The sequence below is a fragment of the Ovis aries genome, chromosome X, assembly GCF_016772045.2.
Source record: "Ovis aries strain OAR_USU_Benz2616 breed Rambouillet chromosome X, ARS-UI_Ramb_v3.0, whole genome shotgun sequence".
Lineage (NCBI taxonomy): Eukaryota > Metazoa > Chordata > Mammalia > Artiodactyla > Bovidae > Ovis > Ovis aries.
The window spans coordinates 122,486,063-122,504,670 of record NC_056080.1 but is presented as its reverse complement, the minus strand read 5'-3'; the positions used below and the strand labels follow the sequence as shown (position 1 = coordinate 122,504,670).

The 18,608-nt window shown below is 38.6% G+C and overlaps 1 long non-coding RNA gene across 2 annotated transcripts in view; it reads left to right on the top strand.

The window, feature by feature from the left end:
* Positions 1 to 18,608, top strand: part of LOC132658857 (uncharacterized) — a 427,659-nt gene that overhangs the window by 379,858 nt on the left and 29,193 nt on the right. The window lies entirely within an intron of this gene.

Here is an 18,608-nt window from a genome sequence, read left to right as displayed (position 1 = left end):
GGGTTTATTTCTGGGCTTTTGATTCTGTTCCATTGATCCATATATCTTTATACCAGGAATATAACATTTTAATTATTGATACTATAGCTTTGTAATATAGTTTGAAATCAGAGTGACATGGCTCCAGCTTTGTTCTTCTTTTTAGGATTAAATAACTACATGGGATCTTTTGTGGGCCCAAACTAATTTTAGGATTTAAAAACAATTTCTGGGGAAATGCCATTGGAATCTTGATAAAGATTGCATTGACTCTATAGATGGCTTGGGGTAGTATGGACATTATGACAATATTAAGTCTTCCAAACAATGAACATTATTTATTTGTTTTCAGCTTCATTCATCAGTATCTTTCAGTTTTCAGTGACTAGATGTTTCATTTACTTGATTAAATTTATTCCCATGTATTTTATTGTTTTTGATACTATTGTAAATGGGACTGTTTCCTTTCTTTTTCAGATAACTCACTGTTTTTGTATAAATATGCAACTGATTTTAGTATGTTGATTTTGTATCCTGAAACATGGCTGAATTCCTTGATTGTATCTAAGAGCTTTTAGGTAGATTCTTTAGAATTTTCTACATATAAAATCATGCCATCTGCAAACAGACAGTTTTACTTATTGCTTTCTGATTTGAATGATTTTTATTTACTTTTCTTGTTAATTGCCCTGTCTAGGACTTCTAGTGCTATGTTGAATAAGAGTGGAGAGTGTGAGCACCTTTGTCTTATTCCTGATATTAGAGAAAAAGATTTCAACCTTTTACTGTTATATATGATGTTAGCTATGGACTTGTTTATATGATCTTACTATGTTCAAGTTTATTCCTCTATACCCAATTTGTCGATAGTTTTTATTATTTTTGTATTAGCAGGTTGAGTTTTGTCAAATGCTCTTTCTGCATCTATTTAAATCATTTGATTTTTATCATTTTTAATTTGCATATGTTGAACAATCTTTGCATCCCAGGGTTGAATCCCATTTAACTGTGGTGTATAATTTTTTTAATGTCCTATTGAATTAGATTTGCTATTATTTTGTTGAGAATTTTGCCTCTATATTTATTTGTAATATTGGCCTGTAGTTTTTTCTTGTGGTGTCCTTATCTGTCTTTTTTTTTATGATAGTAGTGCTGGCCTTGTTAAAAAAGAAGTTTGGCAACGCTCTTTTCTCTTGAAATTTTTGTAAGGGTTTGAGTAGTTTAGTTCAGTCACTCAGTTGTGTCCAGTTCTTTCTGACCCCATGGACTGCAGCACGCCAGGCCTCCCTGTCCATCACCAACTCCTGGAGTCTACTCAAACTCATGCCCATTGAGTCGGTGATGCCATCCAACCATCTCATCCTCTGTTGTCCCCTTCTCCTCCTGCCTTCAATCTTTCTGAGCATCAGGATCTTTTCAAATGAGTCAGCTCTTTGCATCAGGTGGACAAATTATTGGAGTTTCAGCTTCAACATCAGTCCTTCCAAAGAATGTTCAGGACTGATTTCCTTTAGGATGGGCTGGTTGGATCTCCTTGCAGTCCAAGGAGATCTTCTTCAACACCATAGTTCAAAAGCATCAACTCAAAGAGTTTGAGTAGGACTGGTATTAATTCTTTAATTGTTTGGAAAAATTAACGAGTGAAAGCATCTAGTTGTGGACTCTTTTTGGTGGAGGATTTTGGATTATTGATTCAGTCTCCTTACTCATTATTGGCAGTTCAGATTTTCCATTTCTTTATGCCTCCATCTTGGTAGATAGTATGTTTCTTTCTAGGAGTTTATTAATTTTTAAGGATGTCTAATCTGTTGATGTATAGTTAATATTACTGTATTATAAGCCTTTGTATTTCTGTGGTATCAGTTACAATGTCTCCTCTTTCATTTATAATGCTATTTACTTGGGTCCTTTCTTTTTTCCTTGATTAGCCTAGCTAAAGGTTTGTCAATTTTGCTTATTCGTATTGTATTAATCTGTCCTATTGTTTTGTTATTCTCTATTTCATTTTTTTTGCTCTAATATTTATTATTTCATTCTGACTAGCTTTGTCCTTAGTTTCGTCCTTCTTAGTACTGCCTTTGCTGCATCGTGTGAATTTTTGTAAGTTACATTTTCACTTTAATTTAATTACAAATGTAATAAAATTTCTCGAGATATTTAATATATGTTATTTAGAAGCATGCTGTTTAATCTTCAAGCATTTGGGGATTTTCTAGCTATATTTTTGTTGTTGACTAGAGGATATATTATCTTAGCCCTATTTTTTTTTTTTAATTTAAAGTGTGTTTTATGGCCTGGGATATAGTCTATCTTGGTGAGTGTTTCATGTGTACTTAAAAAGAATGTGTATTCTGCTGTTGTTGGATGAAGTAATCTTTAGATTCTTTATGTCCAGTTGATTGATGGTGTGGTTGAGTTCACCTGTGTACTTTTGATGTTTTGCTTGCTGGATCAGTCTGCTTCTTACAAAGCGATGTTGAAGTTTCCATACATTATAGTGGATTAATCTATTTCTCCTTATAGTTCTATCTGTAAGGGGATAAGTCTCCTGGCAATGTGTGTATGTTAGTCAATTCAGTCATGTCCAAATCTTTGCAATCCTGTGGACTGTGGCTTGCCAGGCTCCTCTGTCTATGGGATTCTCCAGGCAAGAATACTGGAGTGGGTTGCTGTGCTCTCCTCCTACTGGCAATAAATTCCCTCGATTTTTGTTTATCTGAGAAAGTCTTTCACTTTTGAAGTATAATTTCAAAGGGTACAGAATTGTAAGTTGGTGTTTTCCCTTAGTATGTTATAGTTCATTCTCTCTTTTTGCCGCACTGTGAGGTATATGGAATCTTAGTTCCCCGACCAGGGATTGAGCCCATGCCCTCTGCAGTAGAAGCATGGATTCTTAACCAGTGGAGCAAGAGGGAAACCCCTGACTCTACTCTCTTTTAGTTTGCAAGGTTTCTGAGAAGAAGTTGGATATAATTCTTATTGTTGCTCCTTTCTTGGTAAGGTGTTTTATTCCTCTGGCTTGTTTCCAGATTTGTACTTTGTCTGATTATATGAAGTTTGAAAATATGTCTAAATATAAGGGCTTGTTTGTTTGTTTGTAACTATCCTGCTTAGTGTTCTCTTAGTTTCCTGGATTTTCGTTGTGGTGTCTAACGTTAGTTTTGGGGAAATTCTCAGGCATTATTGCTTCAAATGCTTCTTTTTCTTTTTTTTTCTGGTATTGCCATTACGTATCTGTTATGCCTCTTGTACTTGTCCCACAGTTCTTGGACATTCTGGCTTTTTGTAGGTTTTTTTCCCTTTGCTTTTCAGTTTGGAAGTTTCTATTGTTATATCCTCAAACTCAGAGATTCTTTCCTCAGCCACGTTTAGTCTACTAATGAGCCCATCAAAGATATTCTTCATTCCTTTTAGAGACTTTTGCTCTCTAACGTTTCTATGTGATTCTTTCTTAGGCTTTCCATCTCTCTTCTTACATTATCCATGTTTGTGCATGCTGTCTACCTTTTTCTTTTTTTCATTAAAGCTCTTAGCATATTAATTATAGTTTTTTTAAAAAGTTACTCTCCTGATAATTCCAACATTCCTGCCATACCTGACTCTGGTTGTGATGCTTGCTCAGTGTCTTTGCACTGAGTTTTTTACCTTTTTAGTGTGTTTTGAAATTTTTGTTGAAAAGCATACATGGTGTACTTGTAAAAGGAACTGTAGTAAACAGACTTTTTGTAATGTAGAGGTAAGCTGTGGGGCAAGAGCAAGCGTTCTATAGTCATATGATTAAGTTTCAGTCTTCTGAGGACTCTCTGTCTCTGGACTGTGAGATTCACCAGTGCTTCTCAGTTTTGTCTTTCTCTCCTTAGGTGAGATAGGATGGCTAGAGAGACCTAGAGTTTTATATTTCCCTTTCCCCATATGGAAGACTAGAGGAGGTTGACATTGGTTATTTCACTTCTCCCAAGCTGATTGGGCTCTGATAAAACCCCAGCAGGCTAGGTTCTGGTAAAATAGTTTCTCATGAGGGTAGGCCATATTAAGCAGACTGTTTTGGCATATTTCATAATTGTTCCTTTTACCCTCCTGCTAGAAACCTGAAGGAATTTTTCTCCAATATTCACTATAAGAACCAAGTTGAGTTCATGGAGGTAAAACTCAAAAAAATGTGATTCTCCTTATGGTTGGGCCTCCCTGTTTTTAACTCTTAGAGTTGTCCACATCGAGCCTCCAGGAATTTGTCATTATAGTCCAGATTTTTCTACCCAGAACTGGTTTCCATGGAGGTTTCTGTTTGGGGTTTCTGATCTGATAAATAATGATTCTCTGAATTCCCCATGTATCTCTCCAATTTGGGAGCCAGTGGTTTGCCCTGTGACCTTACTTCTTTATCAGACCTAAGAGGAGTATTGACTTTTTTCCCAGTTTCTTCAGCTTTTTACTTTTGTTAGAATGGAGTGGCAACTTCTCAGCTCCTTACATGCCAGACTAGAAGCCAAAACTAAAGCAATAAGTTTGTACCTAAAATTCTTAGTTGTATTCTGGGCCCTCCAGATCCATCATGGATCTTCTGCACCATGTTAGTAAGTGAATCCCTAGGTAAAGCCACACCAATACTCATGTACCACCAGCACTACCAAGCATCACAAAATATTCACAACCCCTTACACATGTTTAAGTTCCTCTTCAAAACATACTCACACTGAATATCAGCTATGTATCCATTTGCTTTTTTCTCAAGAAGACAGTTCCATGTGTTTGGAGCCTCTGTGTGATTGTCTATAATTTATGATACAACTTCTATGTACTTACTATTCTTATCTTCTTGAGAGTTTTATGAAATAACATTACATTATTTTGGAACTTTTTTTTTTTTAAGGAAATACATTTTGTAAAGGAAACAATTTTGAAAGAGGTGATTGCTAAATAATCCCCATGCCCTCATGGCCCATCTCCAGTAACTGACTTCTCTTAGATTCAAGCTAATTTTTGGCAGGAGTAATGGAGGTGGAAAGGAAGCAGAAGGTTCCCAGAGAGGAAGCTGAAGGAAAACTCAGTGTGAGGCAGAGGCTAGAAAGAAGCCAAAATGAGCCAAGGGCTATTATGTTGAGAACTATTGACAAAGTATAAACAAAGGCTTTAAAATTTTCTTTTTAAGCTTTTTTTTTTCCCCTTAAGGGTATGATAATAGTCTGTTAAATCTAAGCACACATATCTTATTTTCTCTTTTACCTTTTTAAGAAGGATATTTATCAGATGGTCATGTTCTAATGAAAATTTTTTCATATGTTTTAATTTATTATAAATAACATACCAGAGGTTTCTCCTAAATTAACTTTGTTTCACTTCTTTATCAAAATTGATTTGCTAGGGATGTTTAATGAGAAAAATGGAAGTGGGATAAAATGGTAGAATGGAGAAATCATAGATATTTTAAAAAAATCTTAATCTCTACCTCACAATGGAAGAAAAAAAATCTTGATAATTGAAAGTGCCAAGGCTCTCATTTCCTCATCTGTGAGTATGGGTGTTTCGGGCTAAGTCATGTTATTTCAGAAAAATCAATAAGTCTCATAAAATTACCAGCCTCCTCACAAACGCAGAACAGTGTTTCTGAAAGCAAATATGATATGATGTGTATACTTACAGAAATCGATGAGAGATATGGAATAATCAGATAATTCCTTGGCAGTCTCTGATAAGGCACTTTTCTTTTCTTTCTTTCTTTTTTTTTTTAAGGGAACTACATGTTTATTTCAAGCTTCATGTTTTCTTTTATACTTTGACAAAAGAATTAGGTCAGAGGTTTGATAAGAATATTTTATCATTATGGAAATCCCAGAGTAAATTTCCACTGGCTTCTCTGGCCAGTGAGAAGCCCCACTGAGAAGTATAACCTAAGCTCTGTGTTCAGCATAACTTTCAGTCAGTTCTTTTAGGCTCAGTTCAGTTCAGTTGCTCAGTCGTGTCCAACTCTTTGCGACCCCATGAATTGCAGCATGCCAGGCCTCCCTGTCCATCACCAACTCCCAGAGTTCACTCAAACTCACGTCCATCGAGTTGGTGATGTCATCCAGCCATCTCATCCTCTGAAGTCCCCTTCTCTTCCTGCCCCCAATCCCTCCCATGCATCAGAGTCTTTTCCAATGAGTCAACTCTTAGCATGAGGTGGCCAAAGTACTGGAGTTTCACTTTAGCATCATTCCTTCCAAAAAACACACAGGACTGATCTCCTTCAGAATGGACTGGTTGGATCTCCTTGCAGTCCAAGGGACTCTCAAGAGTCTTCTCCAACACCACAGTTCAAAAGCATCAATTCTTCGGCACTCAGCCTTCTTCACAGTCCAATTCCCACATCCATACATGACCACAGGAAAAACCATAACCTTGACTAGACAGACCTTTGTTGGCAAAGTAATGTCTCTGCTTTTGAATATACTATCTAGGTTGGTCATAACTTTCCTTCCAAGGAGTAAATGTTTTTTAATTTCATGGCTGCAATCACCATCTGCAGTGATTTTGGAGCCAAAATAAATAAATAAATTCTGACACTGTTTCCACTGTTTCCCTATCTATTTCCCATGAAGTGATGGGACCTTTTAGGCTATTAGACACAAAACAGGTCACAAACATTAATTCTTCTGCATGGGCCATTTCCTCACCATTCAGACAAAGGCAGCAGTCAACCAGGAGCCCCAGTAGAAGTCACAGAACAGCCTACTAAACAAGAAACATCGGACTGCTGTTGAGGGTATTTGAGCCCCATAGTGGATACTCTATTGTTTAAATTTGCCATCTATAAAACATGAAAATCAATGTCTTTCAAAATTTGCCATCTATAAAACATGAAAATCAATGTCTTTCACATACTAATTATAATGGAGATGAACAAATTCCACAGAAAATCCTCCAAATTATGTTACACATGGGCTTCTGCATACATTTTTATCTCAGCCATCACAGCTTTCTACATCTTTGCCCTGGGGAAATTATTGGGAAACAATGGAATGGCAAACAATGGATGGAAGGATGCAGAGGCAATAAGAATGGAAGGGTTTCCACCAATTAAGGAACTGATGCTTCTCTCAACTCCAGCATATTTGTTACCAGGTCATCTCTACCAGACAGTTCAGCACAATTAGTTAAGAACATAGGGCTTTTGTGTTATGTTTGGGTTTGAATTTTGTTTCTACCACTCACTTACTCACTGTGGGGTCTTGGACAAGCCCCTACTCTTTCAGGTTCAATTTCTTCATCAGTAAAATGAAGCTAAGAATGCCTTCATTGGCTTCTTTTCATGACTAAATGAAATTACTGATGTAAAAGTAGTGTAGCATGCAGCCCCAAAGTAGTACTTTGTGAGTGGAGTTTGTGATAGTGGTGTTTATATTTGTTGTCTTTCTTTGGAACCCATATCCACCATATGTTTGGTTTCTTTTAACATTATTGTTGAGGGCAGGTTCAGTTCATGCTGTGTAAGCTGGTACAAAAGGCCATTGCTCTGAAGCCATTGAATACCTGTTTTTGTCATTTTTCAAAGATGATTTTTGTTTTTGTAAAATTTCTACTCATCTTTACGAACACAGGTTGACTTTGGGTCATGACTCTGGAGCCTAAGGAATTGCCAGGGATTCAACAAAAAGTTGGGTGACATGTACAGAAAGAGTAACATGGAAACTTACATTACCATATGTAAAATAGCCGACGGGAATTTGCTGTATAGCTCAGGAAACACAAACAGGGGCTCTATATCAACCTAGAGGGGTGGGATGGGGAAGGAGATAGGAGGGAATTTCAAAAGGAAGGGATACCTATGGCTGATTCATATTGAGGTTTGAAAGAAAACAGCAAACTTCTGTAAAACAATTATCCTTCAATAAAAAGAAATTAATTAAAACAAAAAGTAATGATTAGCTGGTTGTCATTACTAACTAACCAGAGCTTTGAGAAAAAGTTCCTTCCCAACTAATCTGCTGATAGAGAAGCCATTCAATCAAACTGAACCGAGGCCTTGTGTTTCAGGCCTCTTATCCTTCACTAAGTGGTAAGGCCTGTGAGAGGTAGTATTAAACTATGGGTCATGAAACCAGAAAAGTTCAGTCACTTGCAAGATTATAGAAGCTATTAGGCTTTAAAATAATGAATTCTAGAAGGGATGAGTCAAGATGGCAGAGTAGGAGGACCTAGAGTTTACCTCTCCACACAAATACATAAAGAATACATCTACAAATGGGCCAGTTCTCATAAAGCACCCACTGAACACTATCAGAGGACCTTGGACACCTAAAAGAAAAAGAAAGACCTGGGTAGGATGAAAGATAGAAGGGAAAAAAGAGGAAGCAGGATGGAAACTGTGCCCTTGAGGGGAGCTGAAGGAGAGGTTCCTGCACCCAGGGAAGCCCCCACACCAGCAGGGAGATCAACTGGGACAGAAGGGGGGTGCTTTGGGGACTCAGAGAACAGTCCAGCAACCAGTTTGTGGTAGGCCAGACAGAGTGAGACCTACACAGATGGTCTGTGCCATAGCCTATGGCCCCAGAGAGAAGTGTATCCACTGCTGTGGACAGGAGCTGGGTGCTGGAAAATGGGGTTGGGAGAGAGGACTGCTGTTGGCTGCAAAGAGATAGCCTGAAGAGATAGGAGTGAGGAATTCTACAACCAGGAATGTTCATGGAAAAAGCCCAGGGCACCATAGAAATGAAGTGCCATTGTTGAATAGCACGTGAAGGTGAGGCCACTATTGCAGCATCTTTCCCCAGATGCTGGCCCTCCCTCTGCAGGCACTGGGCAGAGCTCCTGCCTAAATAGGCTCATATGCCCTGGTTAGTGGCTGCCTCAGCCCCTTGCACCTGGGCAGGCTAGTGTGCTCCTGGGCAGCCTCACTAGCAGATGCCAGTGGATGGCCCATGAGCAGAGGTGGGGCTGAAACCACAGTTGAGCCCCAGAAACATGCAGCTAAGCAAGAAGAGTTGAAATCTCCCATCATGACTGTGTGAACCATGGATTTACACCCTTACTGCTGGCTTTGTGAACTCAGTGCCCACAGAACATCTGAACAGACCACAAGTGCTCTTGAAGCTGAGATGGGTCTAGCTTAAGCAACTGTGGCTTTGTGGGCATGTACATGTAAGGGCTGGTTACAGCCCAGAGTCTGAGCTTCCTTTATAGCACCCACAGCAGGCCCAGATGCAAGATGGCTGCAGTCTTGGGACTTGACTTCAGTAGATCTACACTAATTGCCTGGTGAAAATAATGCCTGTGAGATACTAGAGCCAATTACCAGCATATCCATGGTTATGGTGGGGCCAAGAGCAGTGACAATTAGTACAATTTGTGAACTTGCAGAATGGGTGAAAGGTGACATAGCAGAGCACACCCACAGGTAAACAGCTCCAGAAGAAGAATACTCAGTGGATTTTCTCCCAGTGATTTCTCTCCTAGTGGGAACACTTCGATCCCACATACCTCACACTGCATATCAGAAACACAGCTAAGAAACCGATCTGGGGGGAACCTCTACAACAACAACAGAGCATACCCCACCCCTGACAGGGCAGTGGGGCAGTGACAACCACAGAGCAAAAGGGAAGCCCCACTCAATATTCAGTGCAGATTCTGGTCACCACAAAATCAGTCACATCTCCTATCAAAGGGATAATGGCCAGCATGTCCTGAGGAAGGAGGCAGCAGATATCCATAGTGAAAACAGTCCTTGCACCAAAAGATATTAAACCCGCATAGGCTACACAGGGCTATTTCCCCATAAAAATAGTCCTCCAAGACAGTCTGAGGGTCTGGCATTGGTAGGAAGAACCTACAGAACATATAGCCTTGAGAGGGAGAGGGGCTTGAGTATAGGAGTTCCACAGGGCTGGGGGAAATGGGACTGCACTCTTGTAGGGCACGTACAAAGCAGCACCTCCATAGCAACCTGAGCTAGACATACATAGGGATCTTGGAGGAGCACCTGTAATTAATTATGGGGTCAAGGGGCAAGAATACTGCTAGCAGAGGCCTCAAAGAATATTGACTGGTGTGAGCTTTCCCAGAGGTCCCCATTTTGGCACTAAGACCCAGTCCCACCCAAGGGCCTATAGGCTCCAGTGCTGAATGCCTCAGGCCAAACAACCAGCAAGATGGCAACATAGCACACCCATCAACAGACTGGCTGCCTAAAGTCATATGGAGCTGACATCCACCTCAAAACACACCCCTTGACATGACCCTGCCCACCAGAGGGCCAAGACCCCAGTTCCACTCACCAGAGGGCAGGCTCCAGTCCCTCCCATCAGAAAGCCTGCAGAAGCTATAGACTGGCTGAATGGATAAAAAATGAGATAATATATATGCTCTCTATAGGAGACCCACTTTACACCTAGTGACACATATAGATTGAAAGTGAGAGAATGGAAAAAGCTAACCCTTCAAAAATGGAAAAAAAAAACTGGAGTAGCAATACTCATATCAGAAAAAATAGACTATAAAATACTGTTACAAGAAACAAGGACATTACATAATGATCAAGGGATCAATCCAAGAAGAAGACATAAATGTAAACACTTATGCACTGGACATAGGAGCATGGTAAAGAATCTGCCTGCAATGCAGGAGACCATGTTTCGATCCTTGGGTCAAGATCTTCTGGAGAAGGGAATGGCAATCCGCTCCAGTATTCTTGTCTGGAAAATCCCATGGACAGACAAGCCTGGTGGGCTACAATCTGTGGGGTCGCAAAGAGTTGGACACGACTGAGTGACTAACACGCGCATACACATAAGAGCACCTTAATACATAAGGCAAACACTAACAGGCATAAGAGTGTAAACTGAGAGTAACAAAATCAGAGTGAGGGACTTAAACACTCCACTTACAGTCTTAAATGACACAATATACCAAACTTATTGATATTTATAAGGCATTCCACTTGAAACCGGCAGAATAGACTTTCTTTTCTAGTGTACATGGAACATTCTCCAAGATGGATCACACCTTGGACTACAAATTAAGCCTCAGCAAATTTAAGAAAATTGAAATCATATCAAGCATCTTTTCTAACCACAACCATATGAGATTATAAATCACTTGCAGGAAAAACATGTTAAAAAAAAAAAACTAACACGTGGAGGCTAAACAGTATGTTACTGAACAACCAGTGGAGCACTGAAGACATGAAAGAGGAAATAAAAAAATACCTAGAGGCAAATGAAAATGAAAACATTATGATCCAAAACCTATGGGATGCAGCCAAAACAGTTTCTAAGAGAGAAGTTTAGAGCATTGCAATCTTACCTCAGGAAACAACAAAAATCTCAAACAATTTAAGCATATATCTTATGCAACTAGAGAAAGAAGAACAAACAAAACCCAAAGTTAGTGGAAGGAAAGAAATCATAAAGAACAGAGCAGAAATGAATAAAATAGAGACAAAGAAAACAATAGCAAAGATCAATGAAACCAAAAGCTGGTTCTTTGAAAAGATAGACAAAATGGATAGACCTTTAGCCAGACTCATCAGGATAAAAAAGGAGAGGGCTTAAATCAATAAAATGCAAAAAGAAAAAGGAAAAGTTACAACTGACACCACAGAAAGGCTCATTAGAGACTACTATAAGCAACTATTTTCCAACCTAGAAGAAATGGAACACAGTGTTAGAAAGGCTTCCAAGACTGAAGAAAAAATGAATAGAAAGTATGAACAGACCAATCACAAGTACTGAAATTCAAACTGTGATTTTAAAAACTTCCAACAAACAAAAGTCCAAGACTAGATGACTTCACTAGCAAATTCTATCAAATATTTTGAGAATAGCTAACACTTACCTTTATCAACAGTGTAAAACTAAAAGCATTTCCTCTAAGGTCAGGAACAAGACAAGGGTGCCCACTCTCACCGCTTTTATTCAACATAGTTTTTGAACTCCTAGTCATGTCAATCAGAGAAGAAAAAGGAATCCAGATTGAAAAAGAAGTAAAGCTGTCAGCATTTGCAGATGACATGGTACTATATACAGAAAACCAGAAAACTACTAGAGTTCATCAATGAATTTGGTAAAGTTTCAGCATACAAAAGTAATACACAGAAATCTCTTGCATTTCTATACACTAACAATGAACAATCAGAAAGAGAAATCAAAGAAGCAATCCCACTTACCATTACATCAAAAGAATAAACCTACCTAAGGAGACAAAAGCCCTGTACTCCAAAAACTATAAGATGCTGATGATGATCAAAGATGACACAGATAGAGAGACACACCATGTTCTTGGACTGGAAGAATCAATATTGTGACAATGACTATAATACCCAAAACAATCTACAGATTCAATGCAATCCCTATTAAATTACCAATGGCACTTTTCACCAAATTAGAACAAAAAAATTTTACAACTTATATGGAAACACAAAAGACCACAAATAGCCAAAGCAATCTTGTCACAGAAAAACAGAGCTGGAGGAATCAGGCTCCCTGACTTCAGACCATACTGCAAAGGTACAGTCAACAGAACAGTATGGTACTGACACAAAAACAGAAATAAAGATCAATGGAATAGGATATAAAGCCCAGAGAAAAATCCATGCACCTGTGGTCACCTAATCTATTACAAAGGAGGCAAGTATGTACAATGGAGAAAAGACAGTATTTTCAATAAGTGGTACTGGGAAAACTGGACAATACATGTAAGTGAATGAAATTAGAACATTCCCTAACACCATATAGGACTTCCCTGGTGGCTCAGACGGTAAAAGCGTCTGCCTACAATGTGGGAGACCTGGCTTCAATCCCTGGGTCAGGAAGATCCTCTGGAGAAGGAAATGGCAACCCACTCCAGTACTCTTGCCTGGAAAATCCCATGGATGGAGGAGTCCAGTAAGCTACAGTCCATGGGGTCGCAAAGAGTCGGACACGACTGAGCAACTTCACTTTAACTCCATACAGAAAAATAAACCTAAAATGGATTAAAAAGACCTAAATGTAAGACCAGATACTATAAAACTCTTACAGGAAAGCATAGGTAGACACTCTTTGACATAAATCCCAGCAATATCTTTTTGGATACATCTCCTCGAGTAATGGAAATAAAAACAAAAATTAATAAATGGGACCTAGTTACATTTAACCAGAGAAGGTGATGGCACCCCACTCCAGTACTCTTACCTGGAAAATCCCATGGATGGAGGAGCCTGGTAGGCTGCAGTCCATGGGGTCGCAAAGAGTCGGACACAACTGAAGCAACTTAGCAGCAGCAGCAGCAGCAGCAATTACACTTAAAAGCTTTTGCACAATGAAGTAAACCAAAATGAAAGATAACGTATGAACTAGGAGAAAATATTTGCAAATGATGCTACTGACAAGGGGTTAATTTCTAAAATATACAAACAGCTCAAATAGCTTAATATCAAAAAAAGCAAACAACCCAATCAAAAAGTGGGCAAAAGACCTAAACACAGATTTCTCCAAAGAAGACATACAGATGGCCAACAGGCACCTGAAAAGGTGCTCAACATCATTAATTATTAGAGAAATCCAAATCAAAACTTCAGTGAAGTATCACCTCACTCCAGTCAGAATGCCCATCATTAAAAAGTCAACAAACAATAATTTCTTGAGACAATATGTGGAAAAGGGAACTGTCCTACTCCGTTGGTAGGAATGTAAATTTGTACAGCTACTATGGAGAACAATACGGAGGGTCCTTAAAAAACTAAAAAGATCTACCAGATGATCCTGCAATCCCACTCCTGGGCATATATCTGGAGAAAATCATAATTTGAAAAGATACAGGCACCACAATGTTCATTGCAGCAATATTTACAATAGCCAAGACATGCAAACAATATAAATGTTCATCAACAGATGAATGGATAAAGAAGACCTGGTACATGTATACAATGGAATATTACTCAGCCATAAGAGAGAAATAATGCCATTAGCAGCAAAATGGATAGACCTAGATATTATCATCGGAGAAGGCAATGGCACCCCACTCCAGTACACTTGCCTGGAAAACCCTATGGATGGAGGAGCCTGGTAGGCTGCAGTCCATGGGATTGCAAAAAGTCAGACACAACTGAGTGACTTCACTTTCACTTTTCACTTTCATGCATTGGAGAAGGAAATGGCAACCCACTCCAGTGTTCTTGCATGGAGAATCCCAGGGACGGCGGAGCCTGGTGGGCTGCCGTCTATATGGTCACACCGAGTCAGACATGATTGAAGCAACTTAGCAGCAGCAGCAGCAGATATTATCATACTGTGAAAAATCAGACAAAAAAAGACGAATACCATATGATATCACTTATATTTGGAATTTTTAAAAAAATGGTACAAATGTACTTATTTACAAAACAGAAATAGAGTCATAGATGTAGAAAACAAACTTAAGGTTACCACAGGGAAAGGGGAGGAGGAATAAATTAGCAGATTGGTAGTGACATATATACACTATGGTATATAAAATAGATAATTAATAAAGACCTACTATATAGCACAGGGAACTCTACTCAATATTCTATATTCTAATATTCTAACTCAATATTCTGATATTCTATACTCAATAGTCTATATGGGAAAAATCTAAAAACATGGATGTGTATGTATGTATAACTATATATGTATAACTGATTCACAGTATATATATATATGTACAACTATATATGTTTAACTGATATATATATATGCATAACTGATTCACCTTGCTGTATACCTGAAACTAACACAACACTGTAAATCAACTATACATCAATAAGAATGAAATATAAATAAAATAAGTTTAAGGATGAGGAGTGTCCATACAGAGCCCAGAACCAGGAAGGTAAACCTATCAGCTTCCTCCAGTTCCTCATAGCTCCATCTCCTTATAGGCTTCTCTTGTAAGCCTCAACTTACACTGGTTCTTCTTTTAATTTATTTATTTAATTTATTTATTTTCATTGGAGGCTAATTACTTTACAATATGTAGTGGTTTTTGTCATCCATTGATATGAATCAGACACATCCCTCCCTATCCATCCCTCTGGGTTGTCCCAGTATACCAGCTATGAGTTCCCTGTTTCATGCATCAAACTTGGACTGTCTATTTCACATATGGTAATATACATGTTTCAATGCTATTCTCTCAAATCATCCCACCCTTGACTTCTCCCACAGAGTCCAAAAGTCTGTTCTTTATATCTGTGTCTCTTTTGCTGTCTCACACTGGTTCTTGAACCAATACTGATGGAGTCATGAAGGCTTTACGCTGATTAAACCACTACCACTAAATCAAAGGTAGGGAGTATGGGGATCTTAAATGCAATATTGCTTTGGCAACACTGTGTCAATAGTGAGGTTAATAGCCAGTTTGCAGCATTCTCATATCCTCTGCAATGCTGGCCAAACTTGACTGAATTAATGTACAAATAAGTAAAACAAGTACAAGTAACAAGGGATATCACTGGGAACTTTTTACTCTGGCACTGCTTCAAGGTCTCCCTGCAGACTGAAACCCTGATGCCTGGTGGCATATCACAACAAGTTTCCTTTATGATGACACATTCTTATAAAAGACAGGAAGACTTGACAGTCTGACAGACACCTGAAGTGTGAAGATTAATAAAAGATACATCATTCATGATGGGTGTGTGTGTGTGTATATATGTATATATGTATATATATATATATATATATAAGCTGTCAGTCGATGTAAGCAGTATTCTAAAAACATACAGTACCATATCAGTGCTAGAAGACATTGGATACAAGAAAGAATTGGCAGATGGACAATTTGATAGTCAGGTCTATGTGGATGTGAAAATAAAGCTGAGGAGAAGTAGCCCTGATTTGAAAATCAAATTTGGAAGCTTTGCTTTCTTTCCCTTTGACTTCCCTCAAGGGCTACATTATTAGCCAGATGATCATCTAGGTGCTATGTTTAATGTGAGTGACATCAGGCATGAAATTCTACCTGAAACATCTTACTTATTGCCTGTTGCTTTGTCTGAAATTCTACCATCAGAGATTCTTATATGGGATCATACTACAACTCAGACACTCTGGAAAAAGGAAATCTCTAGCTTACTCTAGTGAAGATTGATTTCCAGCCATTTCTGCTACTGTGGAATTAAGGATTGTGGGTTAGCCAGAAGTCAGGTGAAAGGGCAGAGAACAGGAATGAAGAATCATAAGGCACAGAATTTCAATATTATCTGCTTCACAGTGTCATAGAAATATCTGAGGATATTCATCTAACCTTTTCCTGGTATATGAATCTGCTTAAGAACATCCCCATGAAATGTTCATCCAATTGCTACTTGAAAATGCCTAGTGATAGGAAGGGCCTTAATTATTAAAGTTCACTCTCTTATAAGGTAGTTCTAAAATCTAGTAAGTTCTATGCTATAGGAATCCCAAATTTTCCTCCTTGCATCTTCCATACGACTGCTGTTTGTTCTTTATAGACTGCCTCCCATGAGGGCTCTCTGGATAGGTACAGGCATCTTTACTGATTGCCACACAATTTGTGTATGTTAGTCACACAGTTGTGTTCGATTCTTTGTGACTCGATGGACTGTAGTCCTCCAGGCATCTCTGTCCATGGAATTCTCAGGCAAGAATACTGGAGTGGGTAACCATTCTCTTCTCCATGGAATCTTCCTAACCTAAGGATTGAACCCGGTTCTCATTGTAGGCAGATTCTCTATCATCTGAGCCAACAGAGAAGTCCCACTGATTTCCTATCCCTAGGTAATAAATAAAGCTTCTCCTCCCACTTCTTACCATATTTCTCAAAGGACATAAAGGTAGGATGATAGTGACCAGCCAATAGCAGAAAGATCTAATGGCTCAATGTTCTTTAGGAGCTTCTGTAAAACCCCATACAAATAAAATGTAAAAGACTGACAATGCCAAATGTTGGCAAGGGTGCATGACTGGAATACTCGTATACTGTTGATAAGAATACAAAACAGTATAGTCACTTTGTTCACTATCTTATGAAGTAAAACATTCTTACCACATGACCTACACCTCAGTATTTAACCCATGATAAATGAAAATATATGTATGCACCCAAACTTATACACAAATGGTCATAGTGGCTTTACTTGTAATGACCCCAAACTGCAAACAACCTAAATATCCATCAGTAAGGCAAAAAAAGATGTGTTACATCCATACCACAAAATATTTTTGGCAATAAAAAGGAATGAGGTCTTGATATATGCCACAACATAGATATACCTCAAAAACATGCCAAGTAAAGGAAGTCAATCACAAAAGACCACATACTGTATGATTACATTTATACGAAATATCCAGAAAGGGCAAATCTATACAACTAGAAAGTAGATTCATGATTACCTGGGGTCAAGGATGGGGAAAGTGACTGCAAAGGAATGTGATAGAATTTTGAAGTAATGGAAATATTTTACATCTCAAATGTGGTGGTTTATACACACACACATTTGTCAAAACTCATTAACTCCACATACTAAATTGATGAATTTTATTATGTGTAAATTATATCCGCAATATATTTTCAGATTTTTTAAGGTCAGGCAGAGCCCATCTTTCTGCAGAATCATGTTACTGCTGGTCCTTTTGCATCCCCAGTTATCCTCTGGGAACTCTATTTGCCAATGTCAGTACAGACATTGCCAATCCTCAATACAGAGGTCACCAAGAACACAGGTACACAAGTAGGTGGAAAGAGTTAAGTCTTATTGGAAATATGATTCAATGAGAAAAGATGGAGAAGTAGATGTGACCTTACTGAAATCTGGAGCTCAAGACAGAAGGGCTTTGCAAAGAGGGCATTTTGAGTTTATTATGAGCAAAGGCCATGAATCTGGTGACAGCATTTTCTCACCTGTGATGGATGTGAAGAAGGGAGCTGTCTATTTGTCATTTATGAAGTAGTTCACTGCCATAATATCTGTACTTAGAGTGCCATCAGTTTTTGGCCCCTATAACAATAGTTCTTCCATTTACCTTTCTTTTTACTCCAGACAAATTTCAAGCAGTTCAAGAGATACTTTCCTCAAAAGGCCTTTTGTTTTTGGTCCAACTAGACTTGTGTATGTACTGAGTCATTACCTCTCAGAGGGAGAAGACTTACAGGGAGTTTCATATTACTCTTATATGATCTTTCCAAGCTTATAAAACAGTTAAGATCATTATTAGTTACTTTACAGGCCAAGAAATTGAGGTATGTAACATTAAAAAATCTTGCCCAAGTTCTCCTGACTAATATGTGGAGCTCACATTCTGATAGAACTGGAACCCCGGTGTGACTCCACAGCCTGGACTCTTAACCATCATATTCTTATATTTCAGGCTGTTAAAATAATAACTATAAGCAGTTGTTATGAACCGGGCTCTGAGACAAGCAGTTTGCATAACATTGCTTCAATAATTCTAGAATGCCCGTGCTCCATGGGGACGGCTTTCCAGTTCCCAACACAGCACCTAGAATATTACAGATACTCAACCAAGATTTATTATGTAAAAGCCCTCTGTGGTAGATATTAGTGGCCACATGAGCTTCAAGGATATGAACTTGCTGAGTTTACAGAGCTCTGAGCTGGCAGAGCCCCAAGTTCTATCACCTTGTACCTGGTATCTGTCCCAGTCAGTGTCAGGGCATTGGGGAATGTCAGC